The 24,434-nt window shown below is 38.5% G+C and overlaps 1 long non-coding RNA gene across 1 annotated transcript; it reads left to right on the plus strand.

Moving 5' to 3' along the window:
- Positions 1-1,821: 1,821 nt before the first annotated feature.
- LOC143882262 (uncharacterized) lies at positions 1,822-22,775 on the plus strand. The gene is made up of 3 exons (XR_013252155.1): positions 1,822-2,313; positions 14,855-14,946; positions 21,822-22,775. It is a non-coding gene; the product is annotated as an uncharacterized LOC143882262 (long non-coding RNA).
- Positions 22,776-24,434: the final 1,659 nt, after the last annotated feature.

Below are 24,434 nucleotides of genomic sequence, written 5' to 3' on the forward strand. Positions count from 1 at the left end.
ATACTCTGGAACCACTACGGAACCACATTTTATACCCCGGAACCACTAGGGAACTACATTTTATACCCCAAAACCACTAGGGAACCACATTTTCTACTCCGGAACCACTAGGGAACCACATTTTATACTCCGGAACCACTAGGGAACCACATTTTGTACCTCGGAGCCACTAGGGAACCACATTTTTTACCCCGAACCACTAGGGAACCACATTTTATACCCCACACCACTATGAAACCACATTTTATACCTCGTAACCACTAGGGAACCACATTTTGTACCCTGGAACCACTAGGGAACCACATTTTCAACCCCGGAACCACCTGGGAACCACATTTTATACGCCAGAACCACTAGGGAACCACATTTCATACCCCATAACCACTAGGGAACCACATTTTATACCCTTGAACCTAGTACGGAACCAAATTTTATACCTCGAAACCACTGAGGAACCACATTTTATACGCCGGAACCAGTACGGAGCGACATTTTTTACCCCGGAACCAGTACGAACTAAATTGGGTACAAACAAGTAATGGTCTTTTTCCAACATAGAAAATGATGGTTCTAACTTTCTTTTAAAACCCAAGAAAAAACAATAAAAACAATTATACAACCAACATAGAACAACTTGGGTAATTTATCTGTTTTTTTCAACACAAAACAACGAAAACAATGAAAACCTTCATAAAATGTTAAAACCCAACAAAACTGAAAACCTTCATAAAATGTTAAAACCCAACAAAATATGAAAACCTTCATAAACTGTTAAACCCTATTCAAGTAGAAGAGCATAGACCTACTTGGAGCTATGTTTGTCACCGAAGTTCAAATTTCTCACAAGTAATGGTGTTTTTTTCTAACAAAATACAATGGGATTGAAGCTTCCAAATGATTCCAATGGCGGCACTAGGTGTTTTTCACGTTGGTGGGTGAGGAAGAAGAAAGAAAAACGTGAACATAGGGATTAGAGCATAAAAAATGGTGGGAAAATGAAAGTGGGGGTATATTTGTCTTAAAACTCATTCTCTCTCACCTGACAACCATTTTTTTACAAAATTTAAATATCTACCTTTTATTCACAATTTAGCATAAACTTTGCATTTTTTTAATCATCTGCCCTTATAAATATCCACCTTCCTTTTGCTTTACTAAAGACAAAAATCTTGTCGATCATTAGAGTAGCCCAGCTGTTTGCACTTTGCATGACCCTTTTAGAAAAAGAAAAGCCCCCAACAGTTTGGAGGAATGCTTCCCGACCTCACCGTATAGTGGGTTATAGTGGGTCCACCTTTGATTGATCTGAGCCCTCCATTTAAAAGACTTGGCTTTGGGTCCACCTCTAATTGATCTGAACCCTCCATTTGACAGATCGACTTGGCATTGGATCTCCTACGGCCCAAAATTACACCACTTAAGTAATCCAAACATCCAATAACGTTACATTAGTCTATCAAATGGATGGTTCAGATCAATCAAAGCGGGGTCAGGCCCACTGAAGCATCTCTTAACAGAGATGGGCCCATTGCGAGAATAAAAGCAGTAAAGTGCCTGGACATGATGATTGGCGTCTGGCGGTAGAATCTTTAGAAAACAAAAACACATTTAATCAGACAGCACTCAAACCTTCCTTACCACCAAAGCATTAGTTTTTTAATTAGGCCACTCTTTAGTCTTTACCCAAACCCCTTTTTATTAATGATTTTTCTACCAAGTAAGATTACGCTCGCTACGTGTCAGCACAAGAATGGAGGGTACTCTAGCCTTTTAAGAAAATAAAGACTTTCATTTTGAGAGATAACGTGAACTGCGGCAGACTTTTATTCTTCTAAAGTTTTTTGAAGTCAAATTCACGTTATTATAATGGGTGCGAATCATCTACAGAGGGGTGCGAATAAATCATCACCCTTCATTTTTTTAGCAACGAATTATAAGCAGAAGCTGAACAACAACAACCCCCAACCGCCCCTTTGCAGAGAGCGACATTTCTTCCGAAATTTTTCCCATTTTCTAAGCAAAACGCTTTTGCTTCAGATCTCCTCTTCTCCTCTTTTTCTAGGGTTAAATCTTCCCCAGATCTTCCTATTCATGAATACTTTTCACAAATAAAGTGCAAAAGATCATCATTCCCAGGATTTTTTTCTCGATCTCTGCTCTTTGATTTGAGATCAGTTTGATTCGTTTTCTCGATTGAGAGATCTCACGTTTCTGGATTCAGATCGATTTGATTCGTTTTCTTTGTTTTTGTTTCTGTTTTTGTTGTTGATTCAGATAAGAATGGTGGTTTCGGGGCCTTTGACTCCTGGTCAGGTATGAGATTTTATTCTTTTTTTGTGCATTTTGGATGAATTGATAGTTTTTAGGGTTAGAATCTTTTCTTATTTTGTGATATTGATTTGTTTTTGTTAAATGTATGAGATTTTTGTCTGGGATTGTAGCTGGATTAGTTGCTATGATGTCGTTGGTTGATTTTTGTGACAGTCTGTTTGATCTTTCGTCGTTTTGGATTATATTGTGATATTGAACATTGGATTTCTTTTTCTAAGTTCTATTATGGACGATTCGTTGCTTTTATTCCTAGTTTGTTTTTGGATGATTTTATTTAAGGATTTTAGAGTATCGTTTTAGGCGTTAGGGTATTAGTATCAATCACATTTTTAGTATCTAAATAGTAATACACAATGTGTTTGTGTTTGTGTGTGTGTGAGGGTTTGATTCTTCTCACTACTGTCTCCTCTTTTCTTTTGTCCTTTTTCCTCTATCTTCTTCTTTTGCTTATAGCCCCAATACACAACCACTAATTTGCTATAAGAGTGTACTCTATGGTTTGATCATTCTTCTTCTTTTCTATATCTTCTTCCCTATATCCGTATTTTTCTTCTTCTACTTTCCCTTTGTACACACCAAAAGAGGGGTTGTGTGAGATTGGAAGTATCATGTGAATTTTGCTTCAATCATGCAATCATAAAAGGGATTTTGGGGTGACTTCAGTGAAGATGTTGTTCGTGGTGGCATTTTATGGTCCCGTGGCATTTTCTGATCGCAAAATATTTGTACAATCGCAATTCTTGTTTCAACAGTCATTGTCGCAAATTCATAGTAATCCTAAAATTCTTCTCTTACTAGATGTCTTTTGTAGACTCTAGTGTGCATCTATGTCTGAGTCTGGTGTTCTCATTGTTTGGGTCTTGGGGATCGATTTGCCTGGGCTGTTATGAGGGATTAACATGTCATTGCTCCCCAACGGCCCAGGTTAAAATCCACAAACAGGAATGACCACCAGTTCGAATTACCAAGAAGGTTGTAGAAGACACCACAATTAGAGGTGCTGAAAACATTGCCCCTCAAGATATTAAACTGAAAAATTATGATTCAATATTTGAGGACAGTGAAGAAGAGGGCCCATAAATGGAGTAACCCAATGTATCACACTGTGAATTACAGGAAAAATGGCAATGAAAGGATAGGAGGAGTGGAGTCACCCTCCCAAGCAGGTCTTGAGGGGGAAACTAAGGGTTACTGAGCTAGCTGATTATGTTACTTAGCACTCATCCATTGACTATTGAGCAATTTGAACTCTTAGATTTTGGATCTCCCTCTCTAATGTGTTCTGAGTTACAGATGGTGTCGTTTTTTTTTTTTTTGAATGATAGCAAGCTTCATTCATAGGCAAAAGGGACGACTGAGGGAGTCAACCCAAAGAGTACAAAAAAATCCAACACAGAAAAAAGAATAGAAGAAAATACAACATGAGCCCTGAATCAAGAGGCAGAAAATCAAACAACTCCAAAGTTCAAACCCTGCTCTCCTGACCTTTCCCTAGCTAGACGATCTGCAATACTATTGTTTGATCTTCTGATAGCCATGAAAACAATTGATGAACCATCAATTCTATCATGGATCTCATTAAAGAACTGAGCGAATCTCCAAGGGGGGACCGAAGATCATCTAAGCCAACGGATGGCATTGAGGGTATCACCCTAAACTGTCACACGGTTCAGGCACTACTTTTCCAGATGAATAATCCCTTGGCGCCTTGTGCCCTTGAATGTAGCATCTTTCTCTTTTATCTAATAAACCGGTGGGGTCCCTGCCAAACCGGGTTGCCTACCCAAAAAAAAGGAGTATGGTATTAACTGCGGCGGCGGTTTTGGTGGTGGTCATTTTGGATGTGGTGGAGGTGGTTATGGTGGTAGATGTGGACGTACTGAGTCTGGGGGAGACTGTGATAGAAGTTGTGGACCTCAGAGCTATACTCATTGTAGTTGTGAGCAGTGTTTTAAAACGCGGATGTGACGCGGAACGCGGCCGAAGAGAAACCTTGTTGACTCGGCGCGGACGCGGTTGACGCGGCCAATAACGCAGTTGACGCGGCCAAGTTATATGTTTTTTAAAGTGTTAAAAATATAAAAAGATTTAAAAATAATTTTTCTTACTAAACTTTTGTAGAAAATTCATGCACTTTCAAATTGGGCATTGGATTTAGGCGAACGATATCAGCCCAATCAATGTTTAGTAACTGCACAAATTCAGCTTGTCCTCTATTTTTAATTGACTTGTAAGAGCTTCATGGGAACTATAGTAACATTTTATACTTATTTAAATACTAAAAGACAAGACGATTCTACAAAACAAGTCAATGTAGGCTGCCATAGTAGTGATGAGTTTATGCCTGTCATTTAAGCTAGGCTGTGATGACAAGATAAACCCACCGTGTATTACATTGCTTGTCCTTTCACTGTACATCACTCTGCACAAGAAATTTAAAAGGGGTAAGTTAAGTATTATCCCCTTTGTTTTATTCCAGACTGCCCTTTGTATTACTCGGGACAGCCCCTTCTAGTGTATCTATAATTATTTTATACTTTTACTGGGGCTGTCCCTATAGAAAAGAAGGGTGAAAATATCATTTCTCCATCTTCTTCTTCGTGAGATAGGGTTTCAGGAGGTTTTTTGTGCGAAAAATGGGCAGAAAGTTAGCTTGGTGTTTCAGATGGCATAGAGTACTCGGCCAAAACTCGCCGAGTCTGGGGCTCCCAAATGCGGCCGCCACAGATCCGCGTCGACTCGGCCGAGTTCCGAGCCGAGTCAGCGAGTTTTAAAACACTGGTCGTGAGGGTGACACGACAGGTTCCCGACTAATCGAGGTACGCACACAATGACTTTATTTTCATCAGTTTATCTTGTTAGTTCTGGTTTGCCACAAGGTAGTGCTACTCGAAATGAGATCTTCATAGAAAGAATTGACATTTTAGGTAGGGTAGAGGAGGAAGCAAACTATGATAGAGAGATGTCTAGCTAGAGAGAGAACATGTCTTTTTCAGACAAGAATTAATCGTTGCAGTAGATAGTAGAGTTTGAGCTGGGTTGCTGCGATAGAGATTTAGCCATTATCCTAATGAAGGATGATTTTAGTAGACAATCTGAATTGGGAGCACCAGAGGATTTGGTTGGAAAAAGATATTAATAGAATAGAGGAGGATCTACTTATCGTGGTTGGCAAAACTTCGGGTTTGTCATTTGTAAGTGATGGAAAAAGAGATCAGGGGGACTTTTCTGAGATATGAACATAGAGACAGCCATGCGAAAGACCCCCTCGAGCAAACGAGAAGTGAAAGTTCAAGAAGAATGATTCATGAGATGGTGTGCTTTCAATTGTCAATAAATTATGATGAATCTTCTTTCGGCGAATGAAGTGGAAATTCTACGTCGGAAAGTAGTGGAAGTAGGAAGACGGGTAGGGCTCTCCAACTTGTTGTTGTTCAATGATCTTTATGTGGGACGTGCAGGGTTTGGGCTACCTAGAAAATGTTTCTCATGCTAAGGAGGTGATTAGGGACATGGGGTAGAGAGGCAATTTTGCTTATTCTTCTCTCGACTTTGTGGGAACGGATGGTGGTATCCTGATTGCCTCGGATGGCTTTTATTTTTCATTGGTAAATGAACACACTGGCATCTTATTGGTGTCGATGTTGCTTAAGACGAACCTTAACGGTTCTTGGTGGATTTTCTCGAGTGTGTATGGGCCCTTAATATGGCTGAACATAGGGGATTCTTGGAGGAACTTGAGGTGTTCATGGGACGATGGAGTGAGCCTTAGTGTACTGGATGAGACTTTAATGTGATTAGACCCATTGAGGACAGAGTTAGAAGCGAAAGAATATCACCAAGAATGCTTGTCTTCTTGAACTTTGTTAGCATTAATGCTTTAGTGGACCTTCCTTTGATTGGTGCTCACTTTACGTGGGCTAGGAATTAGGGTAGAAGCAGACTGGACCGCTTTCTTGTATGTCACTAATGGATTTCTCTTTTCCATAGTGCTTGACAAGGTGCCGTGGTCAAATTGATTTCTAACCATTGTCCAATTAGATTGGACGGGTGGACGGAGTCCTGGGGTCTGTGTCCTTTCAGGTTTGAGCATGCCTGGTTGGAGGAACCGAAGATGAAAGAGAGGCTCGTTGATTAGTGGAAGGATGCTCAAGCTTCCGACTAACTGACATGAAAATAGACCAAAAGCTGAGATATGTCAAAGATAAGCTCATGAAGCTGTTAGAGTGGCCAAGTCACCCTAAAAAAAGCAGATTTACTTAAGTTTATCAAATATATAGATGAGAAAGAAGAAGGTCCTTTTTCTTGAAGGAGGAGACGAGATAGGACGAGATTTTATGAAGAATACAATAGGGTGATTTTAAAATAACAATTGTTCTGGAACAAAGGTTTAGAACCAAATGGCTTAAAGAGGAAGATGAGAAGGCCTCTTACTTTCATGAAATTGCCAGTGCTGGAAGAAGAGGCAGGAGAATCCAATCGATGTTGATATGGGATATCAGAAGTGAAGATAAGGATGCCATCATCGGTGAGTTTTTTAATTTTACAAATATCTGTGTTCCACAAGGGGAAATCATTTCCCTACCCCCCCCGAATGGGATTTTCTTCGATCAGCTTGACCAAGTGGACAGTGATTGGAGGCAGAATTCAGTGAAGAGGAAATTATGTTTAGTCTTTTTTTCCTGAAAGGTGATATTGCCCAAGTCCAAACAATGCAATCTTTTTTTTTCAGGTGTGTTGGGAGACGGTGAAAGTGGACTTGATGTCTTTATTCGAGGCCTCTTATGGCAACATGTCACTAGACAAAATTATCGTGGCTACTTTATTGCGTTAATGCTGAAGACAAAAGGGGCAACTAAAATACGTGATTATGATGGGTTGTGTGTACAAACTGTTGCCCAAGGTCTCAAGAGACCAGATGAAGAAAGTTCTTAGTAAACATTTTTTGCACAATCAAAGTGCTTTCGTTCAAGGGAGACACATCATCGATGGTGCTTTGATCGTTAGTGAGCCAGTGCATTGTTATAATTGTGATGCAATTAAAGGTGTGGTCTGCAAATTTTAAATGGAGATAGCATATGACAGAGTTGAATGGGTCAGCTTAGATTACATGATGGGGAGGATTGGTTTTCGCAATGGATGGCTGTATTGAATGTGCAGATGCATCTTGTCTGCTTGGTTTTCTCTTTTTTTTGGGTAGGTAAGCTGGGATTGAACCTTTGACCTCAAGGTCGATGAACGCCGTCTTTACCAATAGAGCTAGAGGCCTAGCCCCTAGTTTTGTGTTCTTTGTTGATGGGTTGCTTCATGGTTTCTTTAAATCCACATGGGGTCGTCGTCAGGGAAATCTGCTATCTTCATTTCTTTTTCACCCTGACGGCAAAGGCTATAAGTACAATGTCAGAGAAGGCAAGGAGTTGTCTTCTCATTAAAGGCTTTAAATTGGGAGAGCCAGGAACGGTTACTCATTTACAGTAGTTGATGCCACATTGGATTTTAGTAGTGCCGAGGCTGATAAAATCAAGAATCTGTAAGCGGTTATCCGAAGTTATGACGTGGTGATTGGCCAGAGAACTAACTCCAGCAAATCAGTTTTGATGGGCATTAATCTCGGTGAGGAAGATAGTGAGAGATGTGCCTATATTGTAAGGGTCAGCCCCCTTTTAGACATTTGAGGCTGCTTTTATGTGGCGGGCTAAGAAACAAATGTGGGATCCTATAATAGAAAAACTGGATAAATGTTTCTCTACCTAAAAGAGGATTATGTTGTCTCTGGGAGGCAGAATCACGTTGATCAATTCAGTTCTATTGAACCTCCCCACTTATTACATATCTCAGTTCAAATGTCAATTTGGGGTCCTCAGCTAATAGAACAACTCCAGTGTAATTTTTTTTGGGGCTGACTTAGATGATAAGAGGAGATTCCATCTGGTCAATTGGAAGGAGGTGTGCTGGCCTAAAAAAAGTTGGGGGTAGAACATCTGGAACGTAAAAAGTAATGAATAGAGCATTGTTTGGCAAGTGGTTGTGGCGGTTTGGGAAGATAGGATTTCATTTGTGGACGAAGGGGATTGAGGAGAAAAATGGAGTGAGCTTTGGAGGCTGATACTCGCTCGATAACTACAGGATCACCAGTGTAACAACGGGGAGAGATTTTCTTACTTTAAAGATCTCCTTTCTAACGGGAGTTTGATATAGAGTGACTAAAGGAGATACAATTCCTATGATTTACCCGACACTTCGAATTTATTGCCGAGACACGTGTCCTACCGTGTCTGACACACCACGCCACGCGTGTCCACACGTGTTGACACTCCTTTCGACACTTTTAAATGTACTACTATAATATAAGTGGCAGACTTTATGTGGGATGTTTGTGTACCGTGTCAAGTGTGACATTCTGTTTTATTATTGAATGTCGTGTTTACCTCTTGTTATTAACTCTTCTCTTCTTTAACTAATATTTGTTGTTATATCCCCTCCCATACACCTAAAACCCTGAACAAACTCTTATTCCAATACTTTATTCATTGTATCCTATTGGTCTCCCTTTCTCGCTGCATATTGGAGACTAAAGAGGATATGTTAAATTAATGAGTGCGTTGTTATTTATTATTTATCTCCTGTTTGTTTTAGATTATAGCCGATTAATTCTAAGATTTATATGTTTGTTAAGTGCACGTTTGGCTACCATGAATTTCTTTTCATGATAAATCGGAATCTCCAAGTGGAGATAAGGGTGACATCTCTACAAATCAGGAAACAAAATCCCGGCGACTAGTGTCTCCGGGCGCTAAAAGTCTGGAAAAGGTCATCCCAATTTTGAGTAGAGTTTTTTTGTTCCTAATTTTTAGCCACGTTGACGCTAGGTTACGGGATCTTGTTTCCGGTTTTGTAGCGATCTCACCCTCACCTCCACTTGGAGATTCCGATTTATCATGAAAAGAAATTCATGGCAGCCAAACGTGCCCTAAATGAATACCATATTTATATTGTTGCAATTTATGATACATCTAGCCCTCCCCAGACCCCGCAATGGCGGGAGCCTTGCGCACTGGGCCGCCCTTTTTTTTAATAAGTAATTTTATATGTATGGTATGAGCGTGTCACCATTTCTAGATTTTTAGGAGTTGTCATGTCAAGACACCTCATATCTGTGTGTACGAATCATGATCATATATACTTTCTTTTTTAACCGTGTCCCCGTTTCAAAATTTTTGGGGTTTGCCATGTCCGACACTCTGTGTCCTTGTCGACCTGTGACACTCGTGTCCGTGTCCACAAATCATCAGTTCTGATGTGATCCATTGTGCAAAGAGGCTCCACTGAAAGACATGTTTCTTGACCTATTCTTGGTGTCCTAGAAGAGAGATATTAATGTTACATATTCCTTGACAAAGAGGATAGAAGATTGAATTTCACATAAACTTCTTTAATATGGAAATAGAGAGGGTTTCATTGTTCTTGGAAACATTGGATTCGGTTTTTATCATACAAGAGGGTAATAATAAGAGGATTTGGAAGTGAGCTTGTGATGGGACAATGTATTAACCAACAACAAATATTATTCGGAGGAATTCTGCTTCGCTAAGAGTATGTGCTTTTGGATGGACTACGTACCTTAACAAGATTCGGATGGTTGATCATCTTTGTAGCTGCCGTGTCATCATCGTCGATCATTGCACCCTTTGCATAGGGGTGGGAAAATCAATCGATCATATTTTCATCCATTGCAGGTTCACGAAAGTGATCTAGTATTATATTCCGAGGTTATTAGGCATTCTTGGGATTTCCCAAATAATTTTAACGTTCTTATTGACAGGTGGAACTTTGTCCCATGGCCTATGAGGAGTCATACACCCGCCTTTCTTGCTGTAATTTGTGAAGGAAAGGAATATACGTTTCTTCAAAGGACAATTGTTAGAAATTCATATCCAATTTACCAATAGGTCCTTTCGATGATTATCCATTGGGCTTAAGTTCTCCCTAGTTTAATGGAATTTCGAAAGCTACCTTGAGGCGATCCTGTGTAGAGGTTTGCACAAGCAAACTCGCTGTTCAAGCCCCAACTCCTCGATGGTCCACTCTTTCTATTTGTCAGATCAAGTTGAGCTTTGATGGTTCTAGTATGGGGAACCCGGGCCCAGCAGGAATGGGAGGTCTTCAAGACGAGGTTGCAGAAACCAAGTGTGTTTTCTCTGGACCTATAGGTGAAGAGGATGCTAATTAGGCTGAAATGCAAGCTTTAAGGTGGATCTGAGGGACTTCAACAAGCTAATAGTTGAAGGACACTCGTTGAAGATTATCAAATGGATGATCCATGGGGATCATTGCTTGTTGAAGATTTGATGATGCTATAGAAGAGATCTTGGATTGTGTTGAGTGTCACCAGATGGTGTTTCAACACGCTAGACACTTGGCTAATAGTGAATAAGATCGACGGTGTTTCTAATAGCGAATCAGATCAACTAGCTCACAGTTGTGTGCGATTGCCAATTTCCGAGTTCTATTTTCTTCCTTGGGGCCTTGTTTTTGTTGGTTTTTATCTTTGTTGTAGCTCGAATTCTCGACCATCTCGGTCTCCTGGGCTATGCCTTAATAAAACCGTTACTGCACCACTCAAAAAAATGTGACAGGAAACTACTAGAGCCAGGGTGATGACAAACATGGAGTATATAAGAACATTTGACAAGATGAACCACTATATCTTGTCTCAACTTGAAAATGATATGCGAGATTCACTTTGTATATGGCTGGTCATAGGGAGTGTCATGCGATGAGTTTGGGCGGCAAAAGGAATTGCTTATACTAATTACGTGGACCACTATAACATAAAAACAATAGCAAGGTTAGTAAAGCTAAGGAGTCATAATAATGATTTTCAAGACTTCAAAGTTTCGAAATGGAGATAATAGTTCTTATTTTTAGCTATTTTAGTTTTCCTTTTGCATTTATGGTACTTATGCAGACTTTGCAAATATGTGAACATGCTGGCGTACTTATTCACCTTTGCAAATGTGTAAACATGCTGGCCTCTCTAGTTAACATAGGTTTCGTTGTGATCGTTGATATTCTCTGGTATAGTTTTGAACTATGAAGCAATGCGATTTTGATTCGGAAAGGAGACACTAGTTCTTATTTTGTATGGTAATTGTTGTTTGCATATATGGTTCTTTCCTTAGGAAATATGTGAGCATGTTGGGCTCTTTAGTTGAATCAAGATGGCATTTCGATGCTTGATATTGGGCTCTCTAGTTGAATCAAGGTGGCATTTTGATGCTTGATATTCTTTGTACACTTTGATCTTGTGGAAGTGACTGTTTTAGAGCCTCATGGTTGAAATGGTATGGATTCTTAAGATTGATCTATAAGGAACTGATGGATGTCTCTGAGTTAGCATGGCTTTTTCTTTGCTTTGGCAAGATTACAATGGCCTAGTTAACCACCTATAATGCCTAGTTTTACATATTATCACCTTTTAGCTCATATTTCCTTCCAACACGGCTACACCTTTCCGGTAAACACAACTTCAATGGTAAGAAATGAAGGTAGTTGGATTTATGGGTCCTAGTTTTGGTCATGTTAGGCTTGCATATCAATTGATGTTACAGATGCTTTAGCTATTGACTCAGAGGCCATTAAGCATGAATTTTGATTTTGCTTACCTTGCTTTGTTTTCTATCTCTTAGTGTGATTAGATGATGTAAGAGGGGAGCGGATGCTTCTTTTGTTTCATGTCCATTTCCATATAGAATTTTTGAATTATTTTTTATTTCCAATTTTGCATATGCATAGGGATCCAAACATGAGCTGGGCATTGTAACTAAAGTATACATTATCCAATCAAGAAGTAGAGCGGGACTCACATTGTTTGGGTGATCCAAACCATTCATTTGATGGGCCCTGACATAGATAGCGTGTGCCTAAAAAATCATCTCCATGGAGTCATCCTAACCCTTGATTTGTGGAGGTTCAAAATGGACGGATGTGTAGAGGTTTAAAATCTGTCCATTTTAAACCTCCACAAATCAAGGGTTAGAATGATCCTATGGAGATGATTTTTTGGGCACACCCTATCTATGTCAGGGCCCATCAAATTAACGGTTTGGATCACCCAACAACATGGGTCCCACTGTGTTTCTGCTCGATCGACCAGAAATATATTTGGGCCCTATGTTGTTTGGGTGATGCAAGTGATTCATTTAATGTTTATTCATAAATATATTGGTTATTTTTCATGATTCTGTTTGGGAATATGATTCCTCTAACTGGCTTACTTTTATGCACACATACGTTTATTCATAAATATGTTTGTGCATACGCTCAATGTTTTTTTATTTTTTATTTTGGAAAAGTAACAAATTTATCAAGGGAAATGTTATCAGCACTACCATCGCACTCCCCACTTTATTAAAAAGTACGGTATGGCCTGCACCATAGGATGATCCAAACCGTCCATTGGATGGGCCACAGCCTAAATAGGTTGTCCCCCAAAAATCATTTCCATAGGTTGATCCTAACCCTCCGACCTGTAGAGGGTTAGGATCAACCCTCTAAGATTCAGTCCTTCTATAGATCGGAGGGTTAGGATCAACCTATATATTTTTTTTGATAGGTAAAAAATCTGCTAAAATTGTTATGTAATGGGGCATTCGGAGAATTGAACTCGGGACCTCTCGCACCCTAAGCGAGAATCATTTCCATAGGCTTAGGATCAACCTATGGAAATGATTTTTGGGGCACAACCTATTTAGGCTGTGGCCCATCATCTAATAGACGGTTTGGATCATCCTATGGTGCGGGCCATACCTTACTTTTTAGTAAAGTGAGGAGTGCGATCATAAAAAATGGTAGTGCTGATAACATTTCCCTTTATCAACACTGTAATCGTATTACATCGCAGGGACAAGGTGCCCCACTGGTGTAACAGCCACTACATCATCCCTTGATACATATTCATCCCAACCCAAGAGACCCAATTTGATAATTTTTCCAGCCCTAAAGATGTAGTCCTTCATTGCCCCTTCAATCACCTCTCACCTCCATTTCGGGTTCCATCTGAAAAATGACAATATTTTCTCTTTCCACACCTTCTTTTGCTAAATTGTCGTCTCCTTCATTGGTGGACCGACGCTTATGTTGGAATTTTGGGGATATGGATGTATCTAGATCCCTGATTTCCGACATGATATCCTCTAGTGCCCAAGGACCTACTGACTTATTAGTAGCCTACAATTTTGCATTTGATGAATATCCTTCAATGATCAATTGATCACTTCCATGATTTGTAAACCACCTCAATCCCTATGGTAATGCCCACGCTTCTGCTTCATTTGAATTGCAATGCCCCATCGGTCCGGAGTATGAAAGGAGAGTAGATCCGCTTTAGTCCATGAATAAGACACCAATCCCCCCGCTCGTCCTGGGTTCCCTTTAGAGCTTCCATCAAAGTTCAATTTAATCCGGCTGTTAGGTGGGGGGGCTCCACCTTGGCGCTTCGATTTGCTTCTTCTTTTCATGAATGGCGGTCTTCTAGTTTCTTAAAATCTCCCCGAAGCTGTAACTTGGTCCGTCCTTCCCAATGCTACTCCAAGCTATAATACAGCGTTAATGTCAAATACTATTCTCCCCCAGCTACTCTTTACATCTCTGAATATGCGATTGTTTCTTTCCTTCCAGAGGTGCCATATCAACACATAAGGTACAAATTTCCACATGGCTCTACCAACCTCTCCAAACGGCACCGAACTCCTTTCAAGAGTAATCATTTTAATTGACTTTTGGAGTGCCCACTGAATGCCAAAGCTGCTTATTACTCTCATAGTCCAAATGAGAAGGGACTCTGAACTAGAAGGTGGTCCAACGTCTCCTCACTGCAGCAACAGAAGATACACTAACTAGCCTTCTGTACTTTCTTCTTTTTAGCCGGTCACACGTGTTTATTCTCTTTCTGACTACTATTCAAGAGAAATCCACCACCCTAGGTGGGGCCACTGCTTTCCATATCCTTATGCAGTGAGAGACTTCCCTATTCAGAGATGCTAACCTATAGAAAAGAAAAAAAACATCGCATTGAAAGAGAACCAGCAGGGTCTGGAATCCAAACCCTACGATCCTCAACAAAGGGTGAGAAATAGAATGAATAAAATTTGTATAAACTAAATCATTAAACAAATGAATAACGGAAACTGTGGTTAAACGCTCATATAGGGCCCTTAGTCTTTCACAAGCTAGATTGGTGAGTGCTTATTATACCTTTTCTCCTATGATGCCAAGCCCATTTTGGATTGGCTTTCCACATATCATTTTATGAGCACTTTTGATGTTTTCCCATATCCGTTTATTGTTTATTGGCTCATTGGATCCTGAGATAAGTTTTGATGTGATTTTGATGTGCAAATCACTTGATGCCATATACAAATGCGTTTGATTTTTTCCGTGTTGCATCTTGTCATGTTCTTGTTTCTTGAAATCAAAATCTGTATGTTATCTTCATCAAGTTTAATTTTTTGTTCCATTTCAGGTTTCATTTTTGCTTGGAATTGCCCCCATCTTTATTGCATGGATATATTCTGAGATACTAGAATATAAGAAATCTTCATCTCCTTCCAAAGTGTAAGTTCCTTATTAATATTGAGTGTGTACCTTCTTTGAGATTACTTTAGTCATTATTTTTATTAAATGAGCTCTGACATGTAACTGAACTATCATTTTTTTTATTAAATGAGCTATGACATGTAACTGAACTATCATTTCTTTTATGATATAATGAACTAGATTTCACCATTCAAAATATATATGAGGAAAGTGTAGTTACTCGATCGAGTAGCTAACTTAGCTACTTTGTCGGCTTAAAATACGGTGGGCCCACATTGTTTGGGTGATCCAAACCATTCATTTGATAAGCCCTCACATAGATAGGGTGTGCCCAAAAAATCAGCTCCATTGGATCATCCCAACCCTTCAAACTGTGGAGGCAAAAATGGACAGATTTGTGAAGGTTTATACACTTCCATTTTTCCCTCCACAAATCGTAGGGTTGGGATGATCCTATGGAGCTGATTTTTTGGGCACACCCTATCTTTGTGAGGGCCCATCAAATGAATGATTTGCATCACCCAAACAATGTGGGCCCCCACTGTATTTTAAGCCGACGGAGTAGCTAATTTAGCTACTCGATCGTGTAGCTACACTTTCCTCAATATATATATATATATATATATATATATATATAGAGAGAGAGAGAGAGAGAGAGAGAGAGAGAGAGAGAGAGAGAGAGAGAGAGAGAGAGAGAATAAAGTATGTGCAGCTGCACAAATAAGTTATTTGTGCATGGGTGTAAAAATCAGCCCTATTGGTTCATTACGTTGGGATCCAAAGCATTCATTTGGAAGGCCCTTCCATGGATAGGGTGTGTACCAAAAATCAGCCCTATAGGACCATCCTAACCCAATCAAAGTTAGAGGGGAAAATGGACAGATACTGTTTCTGCCCATTTTTCCCTCCACAAATGGCGGGGTTAGGATGATCCTATAGGGCTGATTTTTGGCACACACCCTATCCATGGATGGGCCTTCCAAATGAATGCTTTGGATCCCCAAGTAATGAACCAATAGGGCTGATTTTTACACCCATGCACAGATAGCTTATCTGTGCAGCTGCAGATACTTTATTTTCTCACACACATACATATATATATATATATATATATATATATATATATATATATATATATATATATAGAGAGAGAGAGAGAGAGAGAGAGAGAGAGAGAGAGAGAGAGAGAGAGAGAACTGGATTTAGGGTTCATTTTCATGATATTAGGTGGTGTTCACAGATGTTTGACAAGTTTTTTTGAAATACTGGGGATAATCTTTTATAGAAGCTGATCAGAAGTTCAAGACCACCCATTAAGAAGAACAGGGGCCTAGTCTGCTTTGTTTAGTTTAAAATTTTGGGGGTTCAATTGCTTCTTTTATAGGGAATTATGGTGTTTTTAAACTAAATTTTAGGATGAGTTTGTTAAAAGGGTAATTTTGAATATATAAAAGTGAAATGAAGAAATGGGCAGAGCTCCCCAGTGACGAGAGTTCGAAGACATGTGTCTCATATGAATGTTCGTGCATTCTTGTCATATTCTCTGACTTGTGGTTAATTTCTACATGCTTCACATTTTATATACCTGCTTAGTCACTCTTTGCTTTTTTAACCGTCTATGAATAACACAGTTTTCTATTCCATTGTTAGCTTAGCTAAGAACTTTCTTGTTGATTTTTTTCTAATATTATAGGTTTAATTCTCTTCATTTCAGTGAGGAATTTTCCTCTGCTCCGTTAGTGATTTTGTGTTTGAACCTCTTTGGCTCGGTGAAGTACTCTAGTACCTCGAGACGGGCGGGGCCACGTATAGCATGTAGGGGGCCACGGCCCCCCAATGCAATGCAATGTAAATTAGTGTTACGGTTGGGTTGAAAGGCTAAAACACAGTCAGTGCTATGTGATCAACCCCCAAATGCAATGTTAGTGCACATTGCATGGTTGGGTTGAAAGGCTAAAACACAGTTCTTCCAAAAAAATTATTCTTCATGAAATACATACATGAAGATCACATTCATCGTTGAGAATTGAGCCACACTTGTTGTCACCTTGCATGCACCACCTAGATTCCATGACGACGAGCAGAGTTGGGATTTTGTTTTGTTTTGTTTTGAGTGAGCAGAATGATGAGAATAGAGGCCTTGAGTTAAAGAGTTTAAGACTATTAAACTAGGATAAAATTTTCATTGAAAATGAAATAACACACATTAAAGTAATGGAAGTTAGTCTTAAGATATTTTTTAAAGGAATTTGCTAGGCAATTTCGCGGACAGCTATGTCGCGGCTCACTTTTCCAAGAGGGGACAACCACACAGGCAGATTTTGTGTTTCTCATTTAATTCATCTGAGGTGGTTGTCCTCTATTGCAAGCAGTGAGATGCAAAATGACTTTCCGCAAAATTGCCTATCAAATCTGTTTTTTTAAATTATTATTTATGATTTTAAACATTTTAGATAGGCTACTAATGTTGGCACTAATATGTTTTGAGAATGACACAAACTCGGCTTTTCTTTTTTCATTGGCTTCTGAGAGCTGTTTGGGAAATGTAATATGAGAAAAGTACGGAATGCGAGCATTAATTACTAAAAAAATAAGGATTTCGGGTACTAATTAAAACAATCATGAAACTCGGATGATTTAAAAAATCGGTGGAAAAAAGACCCCAATATCCTTCTGACATGATCACAATCCAACGTCAATTATTATCTTTAAAATTAGATTTGAATATTTTATTATTTCTCACGTCTCTTTGTAACCATTTTTTATATATTTTAATATTATCTTTGAGAGAAACTAGGGTAGCATTTAATGCATTTGACCTTAGCTGTTATCATTTGGTTCGTTTGAACATGTGTTTGAACCCAAAAAAGCATTGGGTTCGTTTTAATTTTTGTCGTCTGTAATAAGCAGAGACCAGTTGGATCCTTGACAAGTGGAGATATTTTTATGTACTTCAGTTATTTTGGCGGCATACTCGATACGTTTGGAACACATGTTTTCATTTGGTTCATTTGAACATATGTTTGAACAAAAAAAAAAGATCATTTGAACATATGTTTGAACAAAAAAAAAAGACTTGGGTTCGTTTTAATCTTTGTTGTATGCAATAAGCAGAGACCGTTGGATCCTTCACAAGTGAAAATATTTTTAAGTACTTCAGATATTCTGGCTGGGTACTCCAGAATCCGGAGGCGTACTCAATACGTTTGGAACACATGTTTGAACCAAGAAAATCCGACAGCGTACTTGATATTCCGGCGGTGTACTTCAGATATTCCGGTGGCATACTCTAGAATCCGGCGGCATACTCGATACATTTGGAACACATGTTTGAACCTAGAAAATCCGACAGCATACTTGATATTCTGGCGCAGTACTCCAGAATCCGGCTCGTACTCGATACGTTTAGAACACATATTTGAACCTAGAAAATTCGGCAGCGTACTTGATATTCCGGTGGCGTACTTAATATTCCGGCGACATATTACAGAATCTGGCGGCGTACTTGATAATCTGAGCCAAAAGAGACCTGATAAATAATAAAATATTATTTTAAAGATAATCATTGACGTTGGGCTGTGAATGTGTCAGGAAGGGCAACATACGAGGACTCTGATCATGTCAGAAGGGTATTGGGGTCTTTTTTCCACCGATTTTTGAAAATCACCCGAGTTTCATGATAGTTCTAATTAGTACAAGAAATCCGTATTTTTCGGTAATTAATGCCCTCATTCCGTACTTTTCTAATGTAATAACCTTTGAGAGCTGTTTAAATAATAAAAGATGAGATGAGTTTGTGCAATTATTAAAACATGGTAGTTCAACTATTAGTAGCCTTTAGCTAATATAGCTGATATTTGTCTAAATAGATATTATTTTAGAAACTAGGGACTAAAAGGCAAAAATCCCTAAAATAAGATTTCTTTATATCTAATAAGGGATTTGCTAGTGTCCATCGCAAAAGGCATTTCGCAGATGGTATGTCGCATGTCAGAGCAGCCACAGAGTGAAGTGAGCCTCTGCGCCTGCCTGCTCTAACATGTGACAGCCCATATACGAAATGCCTTTTGCGGTGGACCCTATGGTTTTAAATTTAGACCGAAATTCGAAATTTTGGATTTCGGTGAGGACCGAAACCGAAACGTACCGAAACCAAAATTTACCAAATTTCGTTCAAAATTTAAGACATTTCTGGAATTTCGTAGAAATTGATATTAAAATAATAATATTTATAGCGTCAGAATTTCGAATGAATAATTTCGGAAAAAAAATTCGTGCAAAAAAATCCGGAATTTTGTGCGCGTGTACCAAATTTCGCCCGAAATTTTAGCCGAACCCATGGTGGATGCTAGCAAATCCCATCAAATCCGGAATTTCGTGCGCGTGTACCAAATATTTATACATGCAAATTGCAAACCTGCTAGACCCTAGATTTCATCTATGGATTGTTTTTTTATCTATATTTTTCCATAATTCTTTTTTCCCTGTACCCAAAGGCCCTGTTAGACCTTGTTTGTTTTCGATTTTGAGAATAGATTTTTGAATCCAAAACTAATAATTAAGGCCGTGTTTTTTTTTTAAAATTTTGAGAACTGATTGTGTCTTGCGTCTCAAAAACGCATTATTGGACTAAACGTTATTTTGAGTACAATAATCAGTGTTTTTTTTAAACCAAGATCAATTCTCAAAATCCTAAACAAATATAGCCTTTAGTGATTAACATCTCTATCTAGTCTATACTATTTATACTGGGACAGTCTTACTGGCACTTGTAAAAGACTAAACACAGGGAGATGAAATGCAACTACTTTGCATGAAATCTGGCAAATTCCTCTTCCTATTACTCCTCTTCCAATGGAGAATTCTTAGTCTCTTAAACCTATAAACTCTAAATGAGTATCCCCAATCCTACCTCAATGCTCACTTTCCGTCTCACTTAAATTGAGAAAAGCAAATATAGGATTTGCCATGTATGCCAAAAGCAAAGCTCTTCCTTTGTCCTTTGGCAAGCAGTCCATGGCCAACTCCTAGGGAAAAAAAAAAGGTATATATAATGTTTAAAATTAATCTACTGTTTTATTTATTTTTCCAACTTGATATAAGTTTTATTTTTCTTTTATTTTTCTAGCTCAATTTTTGGAACTCCCAGCAACAGGAGCTGCACCATCTAGAGTCGTAGTCATAACAATGCAAGGTAGTGGGAAGACTCTTCCGAGGATCCATTAGAACCTAGGGAAAAATGCGAGGCAGTGAGGATTCTAAGGAGCCATTAGAACCTAGGGTTAAGGGATTATTAGAGTTTTTTTAAGGAAAAAAGAGGAAAGACTGCACCATCTGCACTCTTATTCATTAAGAGTGGCTTTATAGTGTTTACAAACGAGGAACAATGTGAGGCAGTGGGGGGAGACTCTTCCGAGAATCCATTAGAATCTAGGGAAAAATGCGAGGCAGTAAGGATTCTGAGGAGCCATTAGAACCTAGCATAGGGATTATTAGGGTTTTTTAAGGAAAAAAGAGGAAAGAGAGGATTTGAAGGTGAATAGATTATGATTATAGTTTTGGAGAGAAAAAGAATGGAGTGAAGTAATGGAGGAAAAAGGGGATTTGGAGAGGTTTTGTGAGTTGAATCTAGGGTGGATTTGAAGAAAACAAAAATGGAGGAAGAAAGGATGAAAAACCTAAAATAGGTGGAAGAGAGGCTGATGATGTATTAAAAAATAGACTATATTTGTCTGAAAAAATACATATTCAGACAACCAATCCAAGTGGATACCTCTAGATTGACCATTTTTACCACCCGAAACACAATGTAACTATATAGTAAGATCATAAATTATAAAGAAGACAAGGATAGTCAGACAACGACCCTTTATTTGCCTTTTTTGCCTGTATAGATAAACAGACATAGCTGATATGTATGAAACTGTCTTCTGACATTTCTACCTTCATCTCCCTTTCTTCCATTTCAATCCTACAAACCAAGCACAAACAAAAACAAAAACCAAAAAACAAATCTCCAATGAAGTTGTGGTTGACATCCAACCTCTCTCCACTCTCCTCTTCTTCTATACTCCAAAAAATCACAGCCAAGCCTCGTAGTTGGATCGAAGTTTTCATACTATTTTCGTGTTCATAGACATATCAAGTGAATCAAACCCAAGCCCGCTAATGGTAATGAAAATACACAGGAGTGTAAATCAGTATGACAAGTCCATGTCCTGCGAGAGAATCACCCAAGTTTTTCTTACCGGCCAAGTCAATTTCGTCCTTTTTCTTACCGACAAAATCCTTTTTCTTATTGACAAAATATACTTCAACAGAATCATAGTTCTCCTAACTCTATAACAACTCTATCATACCTGTGAACCTTTTAGAAGTAAGCTTTCCGGTTAAATTGACGTACACGTACACGTCGTAACAGTCTGTTTCAACTATTATTCTTTTAACTTTGTAAAGTGGAGTTGAATCCTTCATTGTAGCCTCCCCTTGAATCAGCTCTCTATCATTTTCCTGCCCTCCAAAACACATCTTGACCTCAAGGTGGAAATGGGGAGACAAAGCCTGCATATCGGATAAAAATTCCCAAGAGGTGTCCTCTACAGCTAAATTTCATCATGGATAGGATTGTGAACCTTGAGATTTTGGCTGCTATTTGGCTTCTTAGGGATTCTTCCTATTAAGTGTCTTATGTATCTTATATCCCAATTCCTTTTAGGGCTTACAAATATGCTCGATGATACATGAATTTCTTTTCCATCTTTATATCCCAATTTCATCTCTATCCTTCTTTGTTATTTTGAATTTTTCAGTAATTGGTAATTTCAGTAATTGGCATATCCACACGTTTTGTTTTGTTGTGTCATGATCTTTTAATTCTAAATTGGTATTTGCAGGTTATCGAAATTCCTGACAGAATCAAACAACTGGTAGTCGAATATTGTAATCAGGACGAGCACTGGATACCATTGGATTCGGGAACATTTAAATTAAGCGTTGATGGATCATGTATATGGGAGTCAGATACATTCAAATTTTGCTACTGGTCTTGGGCAGCCCCTTTCTTCACCGTTGAGAGGCACTGATATTACTGGTGGATCATCTACATGGGAGACAGATACATTCAAATTTTCTGACTATGGTGCTACAGTTTCAAAGAAGCAAAGTTGTGCGAGGGGGGTCTAGGGCAGTCCTTTTCTTCACGGTGGAGAGGCACTGATATTACTGGATCATCTATATGGGAGACAGACGTATTCAAATTTTCTGACTATTGCGCTCCAGCTTCAAAGAAGCAAAGTTGTAGAATTGGGGAGTGCTGATATTACTGGATCATCTATATGGGAGAGACAGATGCATTCAAATTTTCTGACTATTGCGCTACAGCTTCAAAGAAGCAAAGTTGTGTGATTGGGGAGTGCTGATATTACTGGATCATCTATATGGGAGATAGATACATTCAAATTTTCTGATACGTTATGGGATTGGGAAGTGTTGAGACTTGAAACTATCTTGGGCAGCCCTAATTTGCCTTTGTCTTCACCGTTGAGAGGCAGTGATATTACAGGCGCAGAGATGGCGGCAACTGTACATGGCATATCAGTCTCTCTAAAACTTACTATTCACAATCCTGTCCATGGTGAATAATAAGTTTTTTCTTTGAAAAAAATTTCTCGTTCTTCCACTATTGATGCAATTGGTTGTCTAGGTAACTTTCATTACAAAGAAAAGAATTTGTTTTTCAGCTCTTACGTTTGAGACAGGTTAAGGATATGATCGGCTCTTTCATTCCATAATTACATGTAACATATATTTTTAGAGCTAAATTGGTAACAAAGTTGCAATTTCTTAAATATAGTAAGCCACTACAACATTACCAACTGTAGAAATATTTGCCTGGCTCTATAACACGTACTGAAAAACACTTAAAGAAAGCCGAAACATCAATGGTAGCTTAATAGTTTTCATCCCCATGTTGCTGATTATTTGATATTCTTTTTCTTAATTTATTTAGAAGATTTAACCAAAATCCTGTCCCATGTTTTCAAAAACTTATTATTCACAATCCTGTCCATCCCACTGATTTATGATGTGATTCAATTTTCAGAATATTGTTCACTATATTTGTCTGAAAAAACAGACTTAGTTGTTGGAACGTTGATACATAAAGGAATGCTTCTTGTAGTGTCTCGATTACGTGACACTCCCCACCCATGGGTAGAATGTAATGAAAGAATTAATATGATCATCTGAATAGTTGTTATAAGTTTTATTTTTTTCCCTTTTTTAGGCTCAATTTTTGGTATCATGAGTTTGTAAGTACTCAAATATAGCCAGCCTCCCCTCTTGTAGCCTCCCTACTGAATTAACATAGAAAGTGATCAAGACCCGACACTCCGGCAACCTCCCCACCCATGAAAGAATTAACATGATCTAATAGCATTACTTCTTAGCACCAAAAATAAGAACTACAAAAGGATATGAAGGCGAGATTATACAGAGTGATCAATTGTTCATTTGTTTGAAATTGTAGTTTCTTTTTGAAAATTTTTAGACATTCCAGATTAATATTTGTCTTGACTTGATATAGGTTTTTGGGTGATGATATTTTATCCCGCTGCAGTACCTGCCCTTATAACGTGATTTGACGTCAAAAAGCGTTAAAGTTGCCCACTGTTCACGTCAAATCATGTCATAAGGGAGGCGCATGCGTAATGCAGGGGGGAGTGAAAATATCATCTCCCATTATTTTTCTCTTCTTTTTAAGGCTCAATTTTCGGATTACCATATTCAACACTCCAGCAGCCTCCCCACGTCATCTCCCATGGGAATGGTTTCAAATTTCAGTTTCTGAATGCGTTTCGGTCCTCACTGAAACCGAAATTTCGTTTGAAATCCGATGAAATCTTATCAATGTTTATCGTAAGACGTACAAAATTTTGTTCGAAATTACTGAAGTTAATTTCGTTAATTTCGGATAAGATTAAATATTAATAGAAATCCAGATTTTTTTGAGGAAATCCCTTAAATTTCGACCGAGGAGATAAACGACATTTCGATCGAAATAAGTTACTGTTTTGAGCATCTGTGATTTCGATTTCAGTCTCAAACGAAACCCAAAATTTCGGATTTCGGTCAAAATTTAAAACGCGCCCACTATATCTCCCATGGGTATAACATCCTAACCCACTATATCTCCCATGGGTATAACATCCTAACCCGCCCTCGTACTCTTAGCACCAAAAACTAGAAATACAAAAGAAAATGAAGGCAAGATTATCTAGAGAAGTCATTTTTTATCGCAGATGAAGTAAATGTGGAAGAAGCAAACACACTTAGCTGGATATGCTTTACCTCCTAATTACTTCTTAGCATCTGAAACTAGAAATACAATGGGCAAGATGATGTAGATAAATCAATTCTTCATTTGTTTGAAATTATTGTATTTAAAAAAAATAAAATTGGACTTCCCATATTAAGTTTTTTTTCAATATTTTCTGCTATGTTTTATG

The sequence above is a fragment of the Tasmannia lanceolata genome, unplaced genomic scaffold (genome assembly GCF_043159265.1).
Source record: "Tasmannia lanceolata isolate RefF3 unplaced genomic scaffold, GAP_Taslan_0.1 ptg000007l, whole genome shotgun sequence".
Lineage (NCBI taxonomy): Eukaryota > Viridiplantae > Streptophyta > Magnoliopsida > Canellales > Winteraceae > Tasmannia > Tasmannia lanceolata.